The sequence below is a fragment of the Canis lupus genome, chromosome 9, assembly GCF_011100685.1.
Source record: "Canis lupus familiaris isolate Mischka breed German Shepherd chromosome 9, alternate assembly UU_Cfam_GSD_1.0, whole genome shotgun sequence".
Lineage (NCBI taxonomy): Eukaryota > Metazoa > Chordata > Mammalia > Carnivora > Canidae > Canis > Canis lupus.
Genome location: NC_049230.1, coordinates 10,669,182 through 10,688,308, shown reverse-complemented (window position 1 = coordinate 10,688,308; position 19,127 = coordinate 10,669,182). Strand labels below are relative to the sequence as shown.

The 19,127-nt window shown below is 44.4% G+C and overlaps 1 long non-coding RNA gene across 1 annotated transcript; it reads left to right on the top strand.

The window, feature by feature from the left end:
* The first annotated feature begins 794 nt into the window (after positions 1–794).
* LOC119876600 lies at positions 795–3,027 on the top strand. Its single transcript, XR_005363997.1, has 2 exons — positions 795–2,789; positions 2,833–3,027. It is a non-coding gene; the product is annotated as an uncharacterized LOC119876600 (long non-coding RNA).
* Positions 3,028–19,127: the final 16,100 nt, after the last annotated feature.

Sequence of the window (19,127 nt, the reverse complement as noted above, 5' to 3'; positions counted from 1 at the left end):
GGCTACTGCCAAATCAAAATTTAGGACTGCAGATTTTCCTTTACCAGATAAACTTGATCTAGATCTAATCAAGGCTACGCATTGCCCAAATCAGTGTGAGTATGTGTGTGTGTGTGTGAGAGAGAGAGTGTATGTGTAGAAGTCACGTGAGCAGGAACTTGGAGATCTAAGGTGAGGGTGGCCGCTAATAATTCACCTCCATGGTGGGTGGTCTTTTGTTCTGATTGCCTTTCAAGGCTCTTTCTTTGCATTTTCAGAGACTAATGTTAATACATACAGCCTTCCTCTGCCTTGGATCCCAGTGAGTACATCCTTCCAGAGCTTTCTTGAATGTCAGTTTTTCGGCTTCTGCCAATATACTGTGATGTACACGCTTGCTAAAGATTCAAACGGTGTTTCTTGGAGCTTGGAGGACCCTGGAATAGCACAGAGACGGTGTGAGCTCTGGGCTGGGAAAGGAGGGTCATGCCCTATTTTGCGTATCTGTGTCAGTGTTTGCAGGACTCACAACAGTACAAACCCTCAGTAAAATCAGGGGATGGGAAAACATACTCTGATGGCCATTGCTCGTTGTAACAACCGTGAGTCTAAGCTCTAAAGCTCTGTATTCAGAATGCAAGGTGTTTTGTTCTCTGTCAACTTTGGTGTGTTCCTTTGTGTATGAGGCAGGTCGAAATCTAGAAGGAGGAGGTGTGCCCACACCCTAGCAAATACAAAAAAAAAAAAAAAAAAAAAAAAAAAAAATCTGGTGAGATAACTTAATCAACCATGCAGATAGAAATAGGCAAGTTGAGCATGGTTAGGTTTTTGTAAATATACATAATTCAGTCACCTCTTGATCTTGTTGATGGATTAATTTAGTAATTGTGTTTCTTGTGCTTCGAGAAATTTTGTCATTAGGCTCAGGGTGCTTGGAAAAGTAAGTTCTAGGGGTTCCTGGGGAGCTCAATGGTTGAGCATCTACTTTTGGCTCAGGTCGTGATCCCAGGGTCCTGGAGTGGAATCCCGCATCAGGCACCTTGCAGGGAGCCTGTTTCTCCCTCTGCCTAGGACTCTGCCTCTCTCTCTGTGTCTCTCATGAATAAATAAATAAAAATATTTAAATAAAAAAGGAAAAGTAAGTTCTATTAGCTAGACTCACAAATATTTACATAGCATCCATTAGATGAATATGTAGAATGAAGAACTTAAATGCTTAATAAATAAGTGAATAATATAAATGCAGAGCCTCTTTAATCAAGTAACTAACAATTTCTTTGTGGAAAGAATCCATGAATATTTGAATAATAATAATAATAATACATGAGGCTTTGAAGTCCACAGTGATGCAAGAGGGAAATGACAGTAGCTTGCAACAGCAGAAGAAAGGGACAAAGGAAGATTATAAGCAGGTGCCATACAAAACTGACAACACTGTCTCCAGAAAAGGGAGATGCCGTGGACTGGAATAAACTGGGAGCGAGCAGCATCTGATCTAAGTCTAGACAGTTTAAGGGCACATTTTTTTTTAAAGATTTTGTAAAAATGTATTTATTCATGAGAGACACAGAGAGGCAGAGACATAGGCAGAGGGAGAAGCAAGCTCCCTCTAGGGAGCCTGATGCAGGACTCGATCCCAGGACCCTGGGATCACACCCTGAGGCGAAGGCAGACTCTCAACCACTAAGCCACCCCTGTGTCCCCGAGGGCACATTTTTTATGTAGGAAGAAAGGAGAGCTGGAATCTCTGAAGGGCAAACAGCATGAACAATGACCCAGAAGAGCATTTGCACAATTGAATGGTTCAAGGAAGTGAGTAACCAATGACAGTGGTGGAAAGGCATGTTGGAGCAGGACTCTCAAGCTGTGAATGGTGGGCTTAATCCTGCTGGCGCTGTGGCACTGGCCACATTTTGGGGTGTGAAAGAGTGACGCTGTACTTCAGGAAATCAAGAGACCGGAGGCCAGTGATTGTGACGTATTCGGGATGAGGTAATAGTGCAGGAAACTATTGTCATCTATCACATGGGCACGGAAGAGAGGTCTGTGAACGTATCGTGAAATTCACGTTTTGCCCTATCAGGACATGAGAACATCACACTTCTGCCTCCAGTTTCCGAATACCTCTTCTTTTGTCTTCTGTGATCTCTTCTCCCTTGAGAAAATTCTAAGTGCATCAGAGTAAGGCAAATACAGGAAAAAGTAAGTGCAAATGCCAGACTGAACCCAAGATCAAGAGGATTGTGGTTCACTGATTCTGTGTCCTCATGGGAGCTAGGTCAGTTCAAGGGCAAGTTAAGACAAACAGGTGGAACCTCTGTGTCCGAGAGCAGAAATCAAAAACAAACCCAAGGGGCACTGAACATGCATTTCTGGTTTACTTTTCACTCTTCTTTCTGCCCTGCCTTTTTGGTAAATATGCATTGTCTTTGTTAAAGTAGTACTGCTTTGCTCCTGCCTTGGAAAGCTCTGGAAGATAAGCGGAAAAAAGCTGCCAGATTAGAGGGCCATATCTCAAGAAGCCAGACACAGTGGATTCCACCTTTAAGCTCTTCTCGAAGATCTGGCTTTCACATTATATAAGGTTCTGGAACTAATTGCCCTGAGTCCGTTCTTTACCTAGACTGGTTTGAATGCCAAGCAAAGAGGTCCTACGAATGTCAGTCCCAAATTGCTAAGTGACCAGGAAACATGAGTCCGGCCCCAGTGAGTGACACATGGGTACCTTCACAAATAGGGTGACATCAGGACAGCGAGTAGCCATCCAAAATGTTTGAACCTAGTAAATGGCTAATGAGATACTCACTGAGGTTACAATTTTATTTTATTTTATTTTATTTTATTTTTTTTGAGGTTACAATTTTAAAGACAACTTCTACAAACTTAGGTTTCACAAATGAAGCTGTATTCGTTTTTTCTTGCTGCATAACCAATTATTCAAATATTCAGCTGCTTAACACAACAAATATTTGTTCTCTCCCAGTTTCTGTGCATCAGAAATCTGAGCATGAAAAAAAAAAAAAAGAAATCTGAGCATGGCCTAGTTTGGTGCCTCTGGCTCAAAGTTTCTCATGCAAACAGCATTGGCAGGGGCTGCAGTATCCCAAGGCTTGATCCGGAAGTGATCTACTTCCAAACTTGTTGCCGTGGCTCTTGGCCAGAGACATCAGTTCCTTGTCATGTGGCCTCTCCAAGGGCAGCTATCAACATACATGACCGAGAGCTTCTCCCAACATGAGGGTTCCAATAGAAATAGCATGGAAGGGAGAGACACCTAGACTAAATCTACATCAGTTTTCTTACCTGATCTCAGAAGAGCCATGCTTCCATTTTTGCCAGGTTCAGCTATTACAAGTGAGTCAGTAGGTCTAGCTCATATGGAAAGGGAGGAGATCACACCAGGGCCTGAGCACCAAGAGAGGAGATGATTGGGATCCCTTTGAGAGACTGTGCACCGCAGACAGGATAGGATAGCACTGTTGCTCTTTCAGTGGTGGCCCATGGGCTAGCGACATCAGGACCATTTGCAAATTTGATAGAAATGCAAAATCTCAGCTCTAATCCCACCCCACCCAGAACTACTGACTCCGAATCTGCATTTAATAAGGTCCAGCCGTCTTTTGGGTGCATACCGAAGTTGGATGCTCTGTGGTCTACAGGATCTTCACACATTGAATCTTAAAGGAAACCAACCTTAAACTGATAATTACCCATCAGCGTCCCTATCTTGGAGCAGATGGTGACGAGTTAATGAGATTCTGCTTTCTATATGCTTCAGAGAAGGGCATGGGCAGGCTAATCCACGGTCTTAAAATGCACACACAGTCACCGTTTAATGGCTTAAAGATGAAGTCTGAACTTTTGTTGGCTATCAGACATAACAATGACCACATGGACGTCTTCTATTCCTGCGTAGCATTTATAGGGAAAACCGGATCCTTTGAACTCATGAGAAACCCCAAACCCATCATCCAAGCATCTTTCATTCCTGGAGATTATCAGAGTTTCATTACAGGTTAAATTCTTGGTAACTTTTTCATGTGGGAACTATCCTGTTACCTCCTGTTAGCTCTTCCCCTGCTGAGTGCAAATGGAGGGTATACTCTACTTCCTGCAGCTGCTTTGGATTTTGTTACATTTTCCAGGTTTTGAAAAAAAAAATGTGCTGACAGAACGTGGCTTCATCTACAACTCTCAACTGATTTTAAGAGTATAAACAGAAATATGTTTCCTGATTGTATGTACCAGTGAAATCAAAATATTATCCCTACATCCAAAGATCCACTAGCCACTTTATTTTTAGAAACTGGGCACTAAAGAGAAACAGAAAAATATGTTGGGGAAAGGTCATTACGAGATAAAGACAGCAAATATGGCTAGACAAAAAGAAAAAAAAAGAGCATGCTTTTGGTTTGCGCTATTTTCAATGAAAGATATTTGCTTTTTAAATGGAAAAAACTTTCCATTCGCATCTGGGCAGAAAGTCAGATTCAAATAGATATAATTGGAAAAGCTTACTAAATGATGGACTTATGTTACATTTTCCCCCCCTGACTGATCCTTTTTGTTTTATTTTACATAATGGAGCAAAATCCTGTTAAATAAATGTATTTGAAAGCAAAATGTTCAAAAGTCACATTTTATTGTAACAAGATGAAGCAAATAAAAACTCAGATCTGAGCCTCCAGAAGGTAAACAGTTTTGCTTGGGCTGTACAATTACTCTTGGTAGGGAGGGCATATCTCCCATTCTGGTTTTCAGGTATAAGCTTGTGAATAATAAAATTACAAACAAATTTTGAGGCCTCCCAATTGGTAAAACTCCTCAAGGTGCTTTTGGTCAGCCCAAGCAGAGTGAGTATCTAAAGGTACAGATAAAATGGGTTAGAGGCAGTATATGTTGGGATTTTGGAGGTGAGCAGCAGGTTGGGGAAGGGAAGTTAGGACCATATTAGGACCTCCAACAAAGAAAGGGCAGAATGAGCCAGTGCTAAGGGAATTACTGGATAGATTGGTCCTGGCAATGGCAGCTTGGAACCCCAAGGTCCAGGCTGCAAAGGACAAAGAAACTGAATTATGATCCAGCAAGTCACATTAGGAAGTCTCTGGATGACAAAGCAGCAGAAGTGGGCAGCCTAGGTATGCAGCAGGTGTTGCTCTGGGAAATGTGACCTTATGCTAAGACTTGTATCCTATTCAAGGTGATTGACAAATCCAGGTCCTCAACAGAGCGCCAGCTATACGATTCAAGGGTTGGAATAGGACCTTCGATCACAATGGACAAACGGGAGCGTTGAATTGCTCAGTATGGACCCAAGGCAAAACTCAGCAGCATGACCTGAAATAAGAAAGGAATAAGGAGTTTCCTGAGTTGAGAGGGGACAACTTTCAAACAGAGCCAGCTCATTCCCTGTGGCATAGTGGCATTCCCTGTGGCCAGTTTGATTAACAAAGGAGGCTAGGATATGGACTGGGGGATTGGAACACAACCTGGGAGCCTAGGTTTGGTAGTAGGGCCATCAGATTCTGCGTCTGAGAATGTCAATTTGTTTTTAAGCCCCTCTAGACAGCCCCTAGTGAAGAGTAGATGCTTCGTGCTGAGTTGATAAAGTATTTGCATTGGCTGGGCTGACCTGAGACCATGAGGAACCATCCAGACCTGAGAGAGACAATATGAAGGAGAAGGAAGCTGACATTGACATCATTTTATTTCATGCTGGTCACTAACTTTTCTCTAGAAACTGGCTTCCAGTCATGTGATTGCCCCTGGGCCAGGGCGATTAGCTGGGGACATACTTACAGGTTTCTGTTGTTTCATTTTATGTGGTTTCTTATGAGCAAGAGAGAAAGTGCTGATCCTCATAGCTCTCTATAATCAAGAAGACGCCCCTTATTAGATCCCATTCCGGTAAATAGGAGCAGTATCTAATTTCCTTTGGAAGCAGGGCAGGAGAGGAGAAAGGGTATACCACCATGAAAGGCAATCTCGCCTGGAACCAATGTGTTTGAGTATTGAACTTTGGGTCACACTGAGTTTTTCCCAGCAATGATATTCGAATACATAATTATTCTGCTCTTCATGTGGTATTGGTAGTGCAAAGAGCAAGTGTGTGTTTTGTATTTATTTTCCAGAGTTCCCATTTATTGTTCCCCAAGCTGAATGACGGGGCAAGTTTTGTTCCACCACATTGAAAGATAGCTGCTCCTGGCTTCAGGAAGCTTTTTGATTCTTTTTCGAATCCTACTTTCCTTTGGTTGGTGACTAGATGTCCCCTCGCACGCCATCTTGTTTTAATAGTGTGCTTGTCATCAGGGGTCGTATCCCAACCCAAACATTTAACAACTAGTATGGCTCAGGTACCTACCAAGTGGAGTGGACACTGGCCATAGTTCTTGAACAGAAAATAGGGGCCCTCTGCTCTGCAGAAGTTCACAGCTTATTGTGGGATCATGATGAGGTCAAGGAGCACAGAAATAGAAAGAGAGATTCAGGACAGCAGCTAATATACCAACTGATATAGAAGCATTTGCATATTTTAATTATTGATAACACTCAGACCTGTGCATACTGGCTGATGATCAGGACTGATATTTATTTTGGGGACATTGTTACAGAAACATGACATTTTAAACTATGAATAAGCTTTGATGACTAACTCCTTGGGAGAGGAAGGGAAGTAGATAGGTGGCTAGCTCACATATGCCATGATAAGAGTTGGGATGTTAATCTGAGCATGATGGGAAGCCATTGGGCATTTATGATCTCAGTTATGGTTTAAGAGTATGACTCTGATTGACATGTTGAGAAAAAACCCATTTAGGTTTTTTGTTTTGTTTTTATTTTTTATTTATTTTTAAATAAGGCAAGAGGTAATTAGGGAAGGTTACTGGCTCCTAGGCAGTTTGCATGGCTAGTTCCAGCTCACATCCTACAAGTCTGGTCCCAGGTCCCAGGTCCCAGGGGTGTCACTGCCTTGGTCAATGTTGGCCGTATCTAAGTATAGGAAATATGGTATACTTTCTCAGAGGACCTGTCACATGCCCAGACCTCACAGCTACTGTCCCCTTGTAGCTGTCTCTTTGAACTGGGAAATTTCTAACTTTAGATGATTGACAAAACCACTGAAAGGAGATGTAAATATCAAGGTGCTTAAAAGAAGAAGCCCAGTTCTTTTATCACTTAGGCTCAAAGGTAACACCATCTATTGTTAAGAAAACCGGTGATCATTAAGAAGATTTTAAAGCAGAGCTTCTAATGTAGCCACCCCCAAAGAAGCAGAGAATGGAGATGGAACAATTTTTCCTCCAAAAGGCCCCCAGGGCAGACAGCAAAATGGCAGCTTCTGACTTTACGCAAGTTGCAATTAGGTTCTGGTACCTGCTTCTGCAGGAGGTCCATCCCTCTTGTGGTCAGGGTCTCACAGTTATCGCGATACGTAGAATTGTGATATTGATCTTTCTCCAGATATTGTGTCTTTTATCTCTTAATGCTGAATACCTAGGGTAATATGTAGCATTTTGACCATTTTACGGACACTCCACAATGGCTATGTCACACAATGGCTTCCCCTAAGCCACCTACCGCCCTCTTCAGGTTGGTTTGGCCTGCAGAGTATTTTCGAAAACTTGAATAAGACATTGTATCCCTTTTCTATTCCTGTCTAACAAAGAGCCATCACTTCAAAGCTTAAAGCCACTCAAATTTAGGATCTCACCATTTCTATGCATCAGGAATAGACAGGGCTAGCAGAGTCCTCTGCCTAGAGTCTTATCAGACTGCAAACAAGGAGTTCACTGGGCTCTCTTCTCTTCTGGAGGCTTCAATGGGGAAGAAGCCACTTCCAAATTCATTCAGGTTGTTGGTAGGGTCCATTTCTTTGCAGCTATAGCATTTTGCTGTCTGGAGGCTGTAGGCAGCTCTCAGGTCCTCAAGGCACAGTTCCTTTGTCCGTGAGCTTCTCTAACATGGCTGTTTCCTTCATTAAGCCCACAAGGAGAGCCCCTCACCTCAGGGAAGGAACAGTTCATCTTTCAAGGACTTTCACCTGATTTGGTCAGGCCCACCCCTCATTATCTATTTTTCGATTAATATAAAAACAACTGATTTGGGACCTTAATTACATCTGAAAAAAACAGTGCCATCTTTGTCATATTCTATTGGCTGCCAGCACATCACGAGTGCTGCTTTACAGCCAGGGGGAGTGGATCACACCAGGCTGTGAACACCAGGCGACAGGAAACATAGAGGCCGCTGTGGGGTCGGTCTGCCTGTCATCGGGGTTCACATCTACAAATTAGTAGAGTATGCCTAGGAATTTAGCTTTTCAGTTTCTTTTGAAAAAAAATCAGAATACCTGGTGGCACTGGGCCCACATTCCTACCTGGCAGCAGCCAGTAGGAGTGGACTGTTCATAGCGCCCTTCGGTCAGGACATGCCTACCTGAGTTTCCATGATTCCGTTCTCTCCCTCTATTTCCTTTATTTGCTGTGCTCCCTGCTTCACCCCTGTGGCCATCCGTGGCTACAAATCTCACAGTAAACATTGGCTAACATTTTTTCAGCATAACTGTTTTTTAAATATTTTTGTTGCTTCTGCCCATGTTTTCCAGAAGGGGTAATAGTATTCCAGATGAAAAGAATATTGGCGATGACTTGATTTTGCCTCTTTTGCAGAGAACATTGAGGCCCTGAGAAGTGACTTGACCGGGTTCACACAAGTGGTTGGAACCCCAAACTCAGGATTCTGTTTAAGCCCCGTGGTATTTTTTCAGAATGAAAGAAAAGAGGAACTAGACAACTCATGTTCCACAAGAGTATATGGGAATATCTGTTTATAAAGCCGTAACTACCTTCTCCAGGAAAACGTATCACTTTTCCAATATTAGAAGCCACCATGAAAACTGTGCGGAGGCCCACGGAGAGCTTTTGCTTCCTCTGCAGAAGGTTTGGTCGAGTTGAAGCCCTGCTGGCCTATATCTACCAGCTGTCACATTGTCTTTATTAATAAGATTTATTGTCTACCAATAGCGCACTGAAAAAACGTACCTGTCTCCTGCAGGAAAGAGCAAGTGTGTGCACCTGCATCTCTGGGTTCTAGGTTGGGGAGACAGGAGAACCGTATTCAAATCCCAGCCTTGCCGCTGACTGTGTGACTGACTGACCTTGGACAAGTTATTGAAACTCTCTGTGCCTCACTTTCCTCGTCTGTAAGATGAATATTTGAATAGAATAGTTTTGGAGATTACTTGAGGTAATATGTGTAAAGCACTTAGAGCCATTCCTGGCTCAATAATGGATACCTACCCTTATTATTATTATTTTAAAGATTTTATTTATTTATTCATAAGAGACATAGAGAGAGAGGCAGAGACATAGGAAGAGGGAGGAGAAGTAGGCTCCATGCAGAGAGCCTGATGCGGGACTCGATCCTGAGACTTCGAGATCTCGCCCTGAGCTAAAGGCAGATGCTCAGCCACTGAGCCACCCAGGCGTCCACCTACTCTTATTATTATTACTTTTGTCCATGCTCCTGGGTAGATGTTTGGAGTTCAGGTGTGATTTTTTTTAAAGATTTTATTTATTTATTCATGAGAGACACAGAGAGAGAGAGAGAGAGAGAGAGAGGCAGGCAGAGACACAGGTAGAGGGAGAACTAGGCTCCATGCAGGGATCCCGACATGGGACTCAATCCTGGGACTCCAGGATCATACCCTGGGCCAGAGGCAAGCGCTAAACTGAGCCACCCAGGGATCCCCCCAGGTGTGATTCTCTAGATTTAGAACGTGCATTTTTTAATGGGGACAATATCATCTCCAAGTGGGTGAAAGCTTGGTTTTTGTGGGAAAAAAAAAAAAAAAAAAAAAACTTTCTTTTTTATAATGTACAGAACACAGACATGCATAAAATACATAAACAAAACCACAGTGCATCCGTATTACAACTTACTAGTGGGGGGAATTGATTATGAAACAAATGTCCTCTTTGGGAGGGCAAAAATGACCAAAAAAGGGGGGGTCGAGGAAACACTGTTATAGAACAAGAACAGACCAGCTACACAGTTAGCTGGGCTCAGTGAAAAATATAAATGTGGAGCCCTTTGTTCAAATTCAAATTGAGAATTTCAAGACAGTGACAGCAGAGCACCAAGGGAATCACGGGGCCCTTCTGGGTAGGAGTTCTGTGCACCTGCCCAGCTCCCACAGCACGGAGCCGGCCCCGAGGAAGGCCATTCCATGGTAGCTCCCGAGACTGTCTGAGGACTGTGATAGCAGGATTCCTGTGTATTAATCCCCCACCCCAACACCAGCACCCCTCATTAGGATGACTGTGATCTGTAGAGTGGTGTGGTTTGCTGCATTGAGCCCAGACTTGATGATTAGAAGCAAACTCTGCTAGGGTCTGGTTAAAAGAAAATCGAAGGGATGGTGAAGCCCAGTGAGATTTTTAGTGAGTTTGTCTTCTTGTCTGTCAACTTGGCCTTCATTTTATCCTCCCCCAACACGTGTGTGCTCTTTCACAATTTCATTTCGCATCCTTTGAGATGAAAGTGAGTGAACCAGAACACCCCAGATCATTTCATGAGAAAACCGAAGGCTGCTGATTCCTCCATATCTGCCCCTTCCCAGAGTTTCTGGTGCTGCCTGATTCTGAGATTTGTAAGAGGAAATGAGCTAAGTTTGCTACAGGGCTTACGCAGAGGCCTGCTCACTGCTGCCCAGTGGTACGCACTGCGAACTCCCATCTTCCCCTCTCATGCCAGCTCCTAAAAATAACCCAGTGGGAACAACCCAGTGGCCTCTCCCTCAAGGCCTGCAAATCAAAACCCTGATTAGGTCAAAGGATGGGAAATTCGCCTGCAGTGCTGCTCAGGGGCGCTCCAGTGCCAAGGGTGGAGAAGCCTTCCTGTTCCCTCCAAGGGTGGGACCGAGCCCAGGGGCGGGCTTCACTCTGGGGACCTCCATCTATCTCTTCCGGTCCTTGGACCTGCTGGGGAGAAGCAGCTGCCCCCTGGGATTCCAGAAGTCCAGGAGGGAACACTGGCCAATCTACACTGGCCAGGTGTCTGAGTGGGGGAAGTTGGGCCTTTCTGGGGATGCCTCACACTCTGGGAAAATCATTCCTGCTGGCCCTGCCTTACATTAAATGAGGCCACTGAAGAAGGTCTTCCTTTTCTTTCACTCCTGAAGGGGACAATCAGGGTAGCAGGGGGTACCGCTGTGATGTCACCTTACAGCTTGGATTCAAAGAGTTTGAAATAGTCCGTGCCCCCAAACCAAAGACTTTTTATTTTGGTAGGTGTGATGGAGCAGAGTGGGAGGGAGGGTCATTTGGAGGGTATTAAAGTATATGCTCCCTAGTGGAACAACGAGTTACCAAACTGCAGCCCAGTGGTCATATTTGGCCTCTCACCTCCCTTTGTAAATACAATTTTACTGTGACTTGATTAAAAAAAACAAACTATTTATTTATTCATGAGAGACACAGAGAGAGAGAGGGAGAGAGGCAGAGGGAGAAGCAGGCTCCATGCAGGGAGCCCGATGCAGAACTCAATCCCAGGACCCCGGGATCACGACCTGAGCCAAAGGCTCAACCCCTGAGCCTCCCTGGCGTCCCTTTGTGACTTCATTTGCCACGCTTACTCATTTATGTCTTCTCTAGGGCTGCTTTCGTGCTACCACTGCAGGGCTGAGTCGTCAGGACACAAAGTCTAACATATGGAACTCTCTGGCCCTTTACAGAAACGGGGTGCCACTTCCTGCCCTACCCAGTGGCCACACGCCTGACATGTCTCCTGTGATCTAGGTTTCACAAAAGTATTCCAAGTAGATGCTCCTCTCCCTACTTTACGGATGGGGAAAGAGAGGTGAAGCTGGCTTCGCTCCCACAGATGGGGAAATGATAAGGCTGGCTGTGAATTGCTATCTGTTTGACTCCAGAGACTTCCTTCTGGCACACTTGTCTCACGCCATAGCTAAATGCCCATGGTCGTGTGGGTTTGAATCACTGGCTGAAAAATTGCATATCTTCGGGGGGCCAGGCAGGTAAATCTGAAGGGCACTGCTGTAAGCCAGAGGGAGTGGTGTGTGTGTGTGTGGGGGGGGGGGGGGTGGAAAGGACAAGCCCAGCCTAAAGGCATTCAAACACAAATTGTTTTTACAAAGCTGTGAGGGCCAAAGAAAACATGGCAGCAGGCCTTATTGGGCCAACAGGTCCCTGGTTTGTGACCCTTGGACAGAGCCTCAATCAGGTTGGGCAAGAGGAGTCATGATACGCTCAGAATGGAAACCGGAGAGCCTGTTTGTCTCGCCCTCCCACTCTGGTTCACTTCTTTAGGAACATCACAGATGGCTGTAGAGAGAAAACGTGGGCCTTTGGGCCAGACAGGCGTGTTGGTGTTTTGTTTTGTTTTGTTTTTTTTGTCCCGACTCTACCACTAGCCATGATATGGCTTTGAGTAAGTAAATTAACTTCGATGAGCTTCAGGTTTTTTATCTTTAAACCCGAGGTGTATTTATTTCGCATTTATTGGTCCATGGCATGTGCCAGGCGCTGCCTTGGTGTGACCTTATCTCGGGAAATGACCACTCCGTCCGTGCACTCGGGCAGGGCAAACATGATGTGGTTTGATCCCCCTTTTCTTACACCCCATGGTCAAGCTGTTGCTCTATTTCCAGGAGCCGATTGCTTCTCACCTCTACCGTGACACCTCGGTCTGAACCCATCTGGATTACTGCGATAACTTCCTCACCCACCTCTCCTGGGGCTGTAGAGTCTTTGCTCAACCCAGCAACCGGAGGGACCCTGTTAATACTGAAGTCAGACCATGATAGTCTCTGGGGTTTCTCCACTGAGAGTGAAAGCCTAAGTTCTTAGAGTAATTCTCAAGGTGCCCATGGTCTCCCCCACACTTGTCTTCCATACTTCTGTGCTCTGACCTGCTCACTCTCCTGCAGCCACAGTAGCCTCCTGCCTCTTCCTCAGATGCACTAGAGAAGCTCCTGCCTCAGGACCTTTGCACTGCTGCCCATGATCATCTTCACACAGGTATCCACAGAAAGGCTTCCGCGTTCCTTCAGGTCTTTCTGCGTATTGTCGGTGAGGCCTTCTTTAATCATCATTCAAGTTGCATGTCCATCTCCCCACTTTTTCTTTCCTTCTTTATCCTCCTGCCTAACACTTAGCATTACCACGTATGTTGACTGACTTATTGCTCTTGTTCGTTGTCTCTTTTTCACTACAAAGGCCAAAGAACTGTTCTGTTCGCCCGCATCCATAGCACTTCATAAAGCCCCCAATCCACCAGCACATTTGTAACATTTGTTAGTTCCTTTTCTTCTTTCTTCTCTGTTTCTCATCAGAAATAAACTTTTCCTGGGGGCCCCTGGGTGGTTCAGTTGGTTAAGTGTCTGCCTTCGGCTCAGGTCATGATCTTGGGGTCCTGGGATGGAGAACTGTGTTGGGATTCATGCTCAGTGGGGAGTCTGCTTGTCTCTCTCCCTCTGCCCCTGGCCATGCTCTCTCTGTCTCTCTCCCTCTCTCAAATAAATGAATAAAATCATTAAAAAAAAAAAAACTTTCCCCACTTTCAGGATTTTACTTAATCTGATATGATTGGGTCAGAATTATTTAGACTTCAAAGATCTTTGGGCATGGATATGATATAAATCGTACACAAAATGGAAATACAAGCTGAGTTAAATAATAAAACAGAGGTCTAGCAGGTTTTCCCACACCCCTTAAAGATCAACTTGCCCGACACACAGGTGGATTCACCATATGGAAACCAGTTGTCTGGAGAACTCAAGGGTTACTTCTCCCCAACCCCTTTCTAAACAGGGTCCCTTTTCCAGCAAAATACTGATTTTCTTTGAACATTGAGCTTAGTTGCTTTTGAGAAACAACTACTTAAATACACAGGGAACATTATCCTCCTTCTATTGAGCTCGCTGTGGCATGTTACACATCAACCTCTATGCTATAGTTGTATGTCTTTCCACATTCATAAGTCTCATTTTTATTTGCAAGAACACCATGAAGTGGGGATCAACATTCCATTTTATAGATGAGTAGACTAAGGTCCAGCCGGGTGAAGTGACCTGCTCCAGTTCACTTTGCAGGGAAGTACCTGGAACTAAACCTTGTTGGCAGGACAGGAAATTCCTGCTACCACATACCAAAGGCATTTCTAAGGATAGTTGCTCTGAAAGAGTAGTTCTTTAGCAAAACGGAATCATATTAATTTCTAACTGTAGATTTCCAGTGAGATTTTTGGTGATGAGCTCTTCCCTGGTTCCCTCTAATGTATAAACCTGAATTGTTTCTTTCTTTTTATTTTAAGATTTTTACTTATTTATTCATGAGAGACACACAGAGAGAGGCAGAGTCACAGGCAGAGGGAGCCCATGCAGGACTGGATCCCAGGACCCTGAGATCACAAACTGAGCCAAAGGCAGACGCTCAACCACTGAGCCACCCAGGTGTCCCAACCCTGAATTGTTTCTATTCTGCGGAGAAGTAAGGCGGACACTGAGGTCAGGGGTGTGATTTTTCCAAGTGGGCTCTGGCCTGCCTCTCCATGATGCCACCCTGGCTAGCTGGATTGTTATGATATGGAAAGAGCAGAGGATTTCCGATGAAATGTCAGACATGGTGCATCAGAACCGACACAGTTAACGTGAACCGCTTTGGTAGCTGGGAAGAGATGCATGTGGGAACGGCCTCGAATTGCTTATGTCACAGCGAGAACTGTCATTCGTGTTCCTGAAGGTGAGCTGAAAGCATGCAGGCTTTCCATCATAACTTCAGATTGTCTCCGTGACTTTCTCCACAGTTAACATGTGCCCAAGCTCGCGTGGACTTTTTGTCAGACACACACATTCGGCTGACATAGGATATGGAAAAATCGCTCGTTCGCGTTTGTTTGTTTGATGCATCAACTGACAGAATGTGGTCACTTCTGTAGTCTCCAAGAAGCTGAAAAAAAAAATTAAAATCTCAGAAGTCTGACTTTATGAAGTTAGGTTTTCCGCCACTGAGAAACATCTTCATGTTAAAGGTTTGTTTACAAGGAATTGCTGTTTCCACTTGCTGGAGTGGCTCTTAAACATTAAAAAAAAAAAAAAAAAAAAGTTGTTTTTTTCCAACCACTAAGTGGATCTAAACATTAAGTGTTTCTGAAGTTGGTTTTCCAGCTCCTGGGCTGCTATTAACATTTGCTGGGATGAAACAGGTCTCTCCCTCCACTTAGCTTACCCGTAAGGCAAGAGCGTAATATTTTGAAGAATTTTTTTAAAAATGGCTCGTTGTGCAATATTTATATTTTATTCACATCAGCACAGGACAGTGTTGACACAAAGTTCCGTTGTTGTTGTTGGCGTCTGCCCTCCTGCTTCTATCCCACAAGGCCTGCCCCCTGCTCAGACCGACTGATGGAAGCTCTATCTGCTCCAAGAAAGAGGCCAACCGACCTGATAAACCAACAACCGTCTCAGGCAGGGCTGAGCACGCAGAGCCCTTCTTCTCACCAGGAGAAGAGCAGACAGAGGAGAAGTTGAGGGGATACTTTGAGAGGTGTGTTTGAAAGGAGAAAAGAGAGAACACTTCTCCGCAATCTTAAATCAAGGCGCTCCTAGAGGTGGTTGGGCCTCTCCATCTCCCCCCGAAAGGAAGGACAAACGAAGGGTGCTGTGTCTGTGTTTCACCCTTCCATCTGATGGCCGTTAGCAGGCATCCCCAAAGAAGTTCTCACATTGTGCTCTCGGAAACCAGCTACAGTGAGAGCAGGCATCAGCAATGAGTAAGCGTGATGGGTGAAGGGATGTGTGCAGAACAGAACTGCCCCAGGCTACACATCTTCTGTTAGACCGTATTATTTAAATGAACACTAAGAATAGACCCCCCAGTGGACAAGAATATCTTTTGTGTCACTTGGTCTCTGCCCCCTCCGTGCACACACTCCTCCACATGCATAAACACCCTTCTCTCGTCAGCTTTTCAGCCACTCTCTTTCCCAAATTCACAGCCAGCTCCTCTTGGCAAAGGTTGCAATGTTGTTCACGCCATGAGAAATATTCCCATATCATTATCAACGAAAAATAAATTTCCTGAAAGCGCCATTGCCATTGCATTTTGATTTTTAAGCTCTGCTTAGCTTTGGGCGTTCAGTAGAGGGTGGAGGGGGGGAGAGGGTAAATGAATGAAAGACTTTATGCGTGCTTTTGTAGCATGCTCTGAAACCAAGGTCAGGTCTTCAGGTAGCTAAGGCAGGATAAAGTCAGCTGTGTGTGGCTGCCATGAGCCTAACCTGGATTTCCATGACTTCTTTTTACCCTGTTTTTTTTTGTTTTTTTTTTTGTTTTTTTTTTTTAACTGGCAACAAAGCAACATAAATAACCCATGTTGAGGGCTGATAGCAGGTTGTTTTGATTGTAGGAATGTAACTTTGCCAGAAAGATACCACTCCATGCAGGCATGTTGTTTTCTGGCTCACATTTAGAGTTGAAGAAATGGAGGTCTGTGGATCTCTGAGTCACTGGCTAATCCACCTTCCTCCCCAACGCTCTTGCTATAGCCAGCATATTCCTTGTTCAGCCTTTGTCCCACGAGGGATATAAATTTAGAAGAGAAACCTGTAGGTAATTAACAGTCCAGCATGTCTGTCATTCCTTTGATAAAATGTGTTGGGTGTGGTTTCTCAACATGCAGTTGATAAAATGCATTGGTGGTGTTCCATTTCATTTGACTTTCCATTAGTTTTTTTTTTTTTTTTTTTTTTTTTCCAATGAGAATGTCTTAATGGCCAGCTTCTGTTTTCAATCATAGGGGACATTTCTATGGATTTATTTATTTTTTTTTTTACATTTTCCAATAAGAAACATATTCTGATCCTTTAAAGGTTAGAAGGAAAGTATGAAAGGGTTAGTGATTCTCAGAAGAAAAGCTTCCCGGCTGGCTTAAATTAGCCAAAGTGTATGTGCACGCGTGCTTGTGTGTCCATGTGTGCACAGTGTGTGTGTGCGTATGTGTGTGTGCACATGCATGTGTGCATTGTGCATGTGCGTGCATGCATGCATGTGCACATGTGCACGTGTGAGCATCTGTCTGAGGTCTTCTTTGGCTCCGTGACTCGGGGACAGAGAGCCTGCCATATTCCTTACGTTTTAGTGACTGTGCAGCCTAATTACCCAGGACAGCAGAAAGACCCACTTCACTCCGTTCATCTGCTTAGCACGGATTCCATCCTACCTAAGGATGAAGAAACCTCTCAGGGCTTTGAACATCAAACTGCAACTTGCATAACACAATAAGTTAGTGCGATTAGGTTTTATATATACGTGGGCTGAGCTGGCAAGGGTGCCAATGAAAAGAGGGGTCGGTGGCGTCATCTCCAACTCACAGCTTTGTTTTATTTTGTTTTGTTTTTAATTTTTTTTTATTGGAGTTCAATTTGCCAACATATAGCATAATACCCAGTGCTCATCCCTAACTCACAGCTTTGAAAAAAGGGAAGTCATCTGGGTAAATCACCCAGCTTTTTTAACTCACAGAAGCCTCAGCAAGTAAACCCGTGTAATGACCATCGGATCTGAATCGTGAAGATTTGATAAAGAGAAGCTTCTTTTCAGAGTCCTGCCCGACTCTGGACAGGAGCCCACCCTGGCTATCCTGGAGGTCTCTGGGAGTAAGCGCACATCCCCTGCTCTACATTATCATGGGCATGGACTTGTGTTTGCACCTGACGTGCTGTCCCTCTTCTGGGTTCTCTTCTCCCTCCTTCCTTCTAGCCAATAATGGATCCAAAGCCTTGCCCTGTGCCTCATACATTCAAATCCTCACCCTGGCCAGTGTAGATTTCCTGAACTTAAGACATGTATCCTTCCTCCTGCTGTCAACCACTTTTAGGTTTTGGACCACCCTTGAGCTGTCCACATGGATTCTGATTCTTGGATGTGTCTTCGGTTAGCCTCCTGGACCACTTCGGATGTGTTGCCCATATAGTGGGCTTGGCGCCCCCTTTGTGACACTGGTACTTGTGTGTGTCCTGGTGTTATTCACCTCGTGGAACTGCCCATCCCCAGGCTCTCCATGCTCTGAGAACCCCATTCCTTCACTCAGGGATGCTTGACTGTGCAGAACGAAAATGGCTTATACTGAGAGGCAAGTCCCACTTTCATGAATCCCTAGACTGGAATCAGAACTCGGAGACACTTCCCTTGAACTGAGAAACTCCATTGCTTGGAATAGAGACTCTTGTTCCCGGTTGGCATCACTGTCCACTGTGGCCACCAAAGACCCTTTCCGGCACGTGATGAGCACCTGATGCCTGCATGGCTGACACCTTTAGTTGGTGACTCAACAGCCATCATTACCACCTCCACTTCTTGTTTGCAAACGGAACCTTAAGTTTTATTGAGACTGGCAGTAAACTGTCAGGGGAGAATTCATCATTTTGCAAGCTGGTCCTAGTATTCCTAACCCCTTTTTTGCCCATATTTATTTTCTATTTTCTAAGCCCTCCTTGCAGCCTTGTAGCCATATGGGACATTGCTATCCTGTAAAGGAAACTCTTCTGGGGAGTATTTGAATTGTGATTTGCTGGCACTAAGAGATTTGTGAAGAGTCCTTGCTTGCTGGGATGGACGTGGAAGGGGGACCCAAGTGCCAAAGTATGGAAGTGAATGCTAGCACCCAACTACCTGGTCTGAATTCTAGTCCGTTGCTCCTGGCTAAGGTAATTCATTGCTTCATGCCTCAGTTTCCCCAGCTATGAAATGGGAGTGATTATAATGGCACCTATCTTATAGGATTGTTAGGAGAATAAAATTAATTGTTATTAAGTACTTATAACAGTGTGTGGCACACAGTAGAGGCTATAAAATTATTTATTAAACGTATGGCCCCAGACATTTTTCAGGGTGAATTTGATTTCACAAATGCTAAACATAGCATTTTTCTTCTCTGAAAGAAAAGGAACAGTAGGATCCAAAACTGGCTAGGTTCTGAGGAAATGACTCCTAGCCCACAGTGTTTTGAGGAGGGTATGTTGCAAACTTCTGACCCAGAAATATATTTTTTTCAAGAAATACAAAGAATATTCAAGGATGGATTAAGACATCATCAACAGTATTGATGTATTTTTAAAAAAGATTT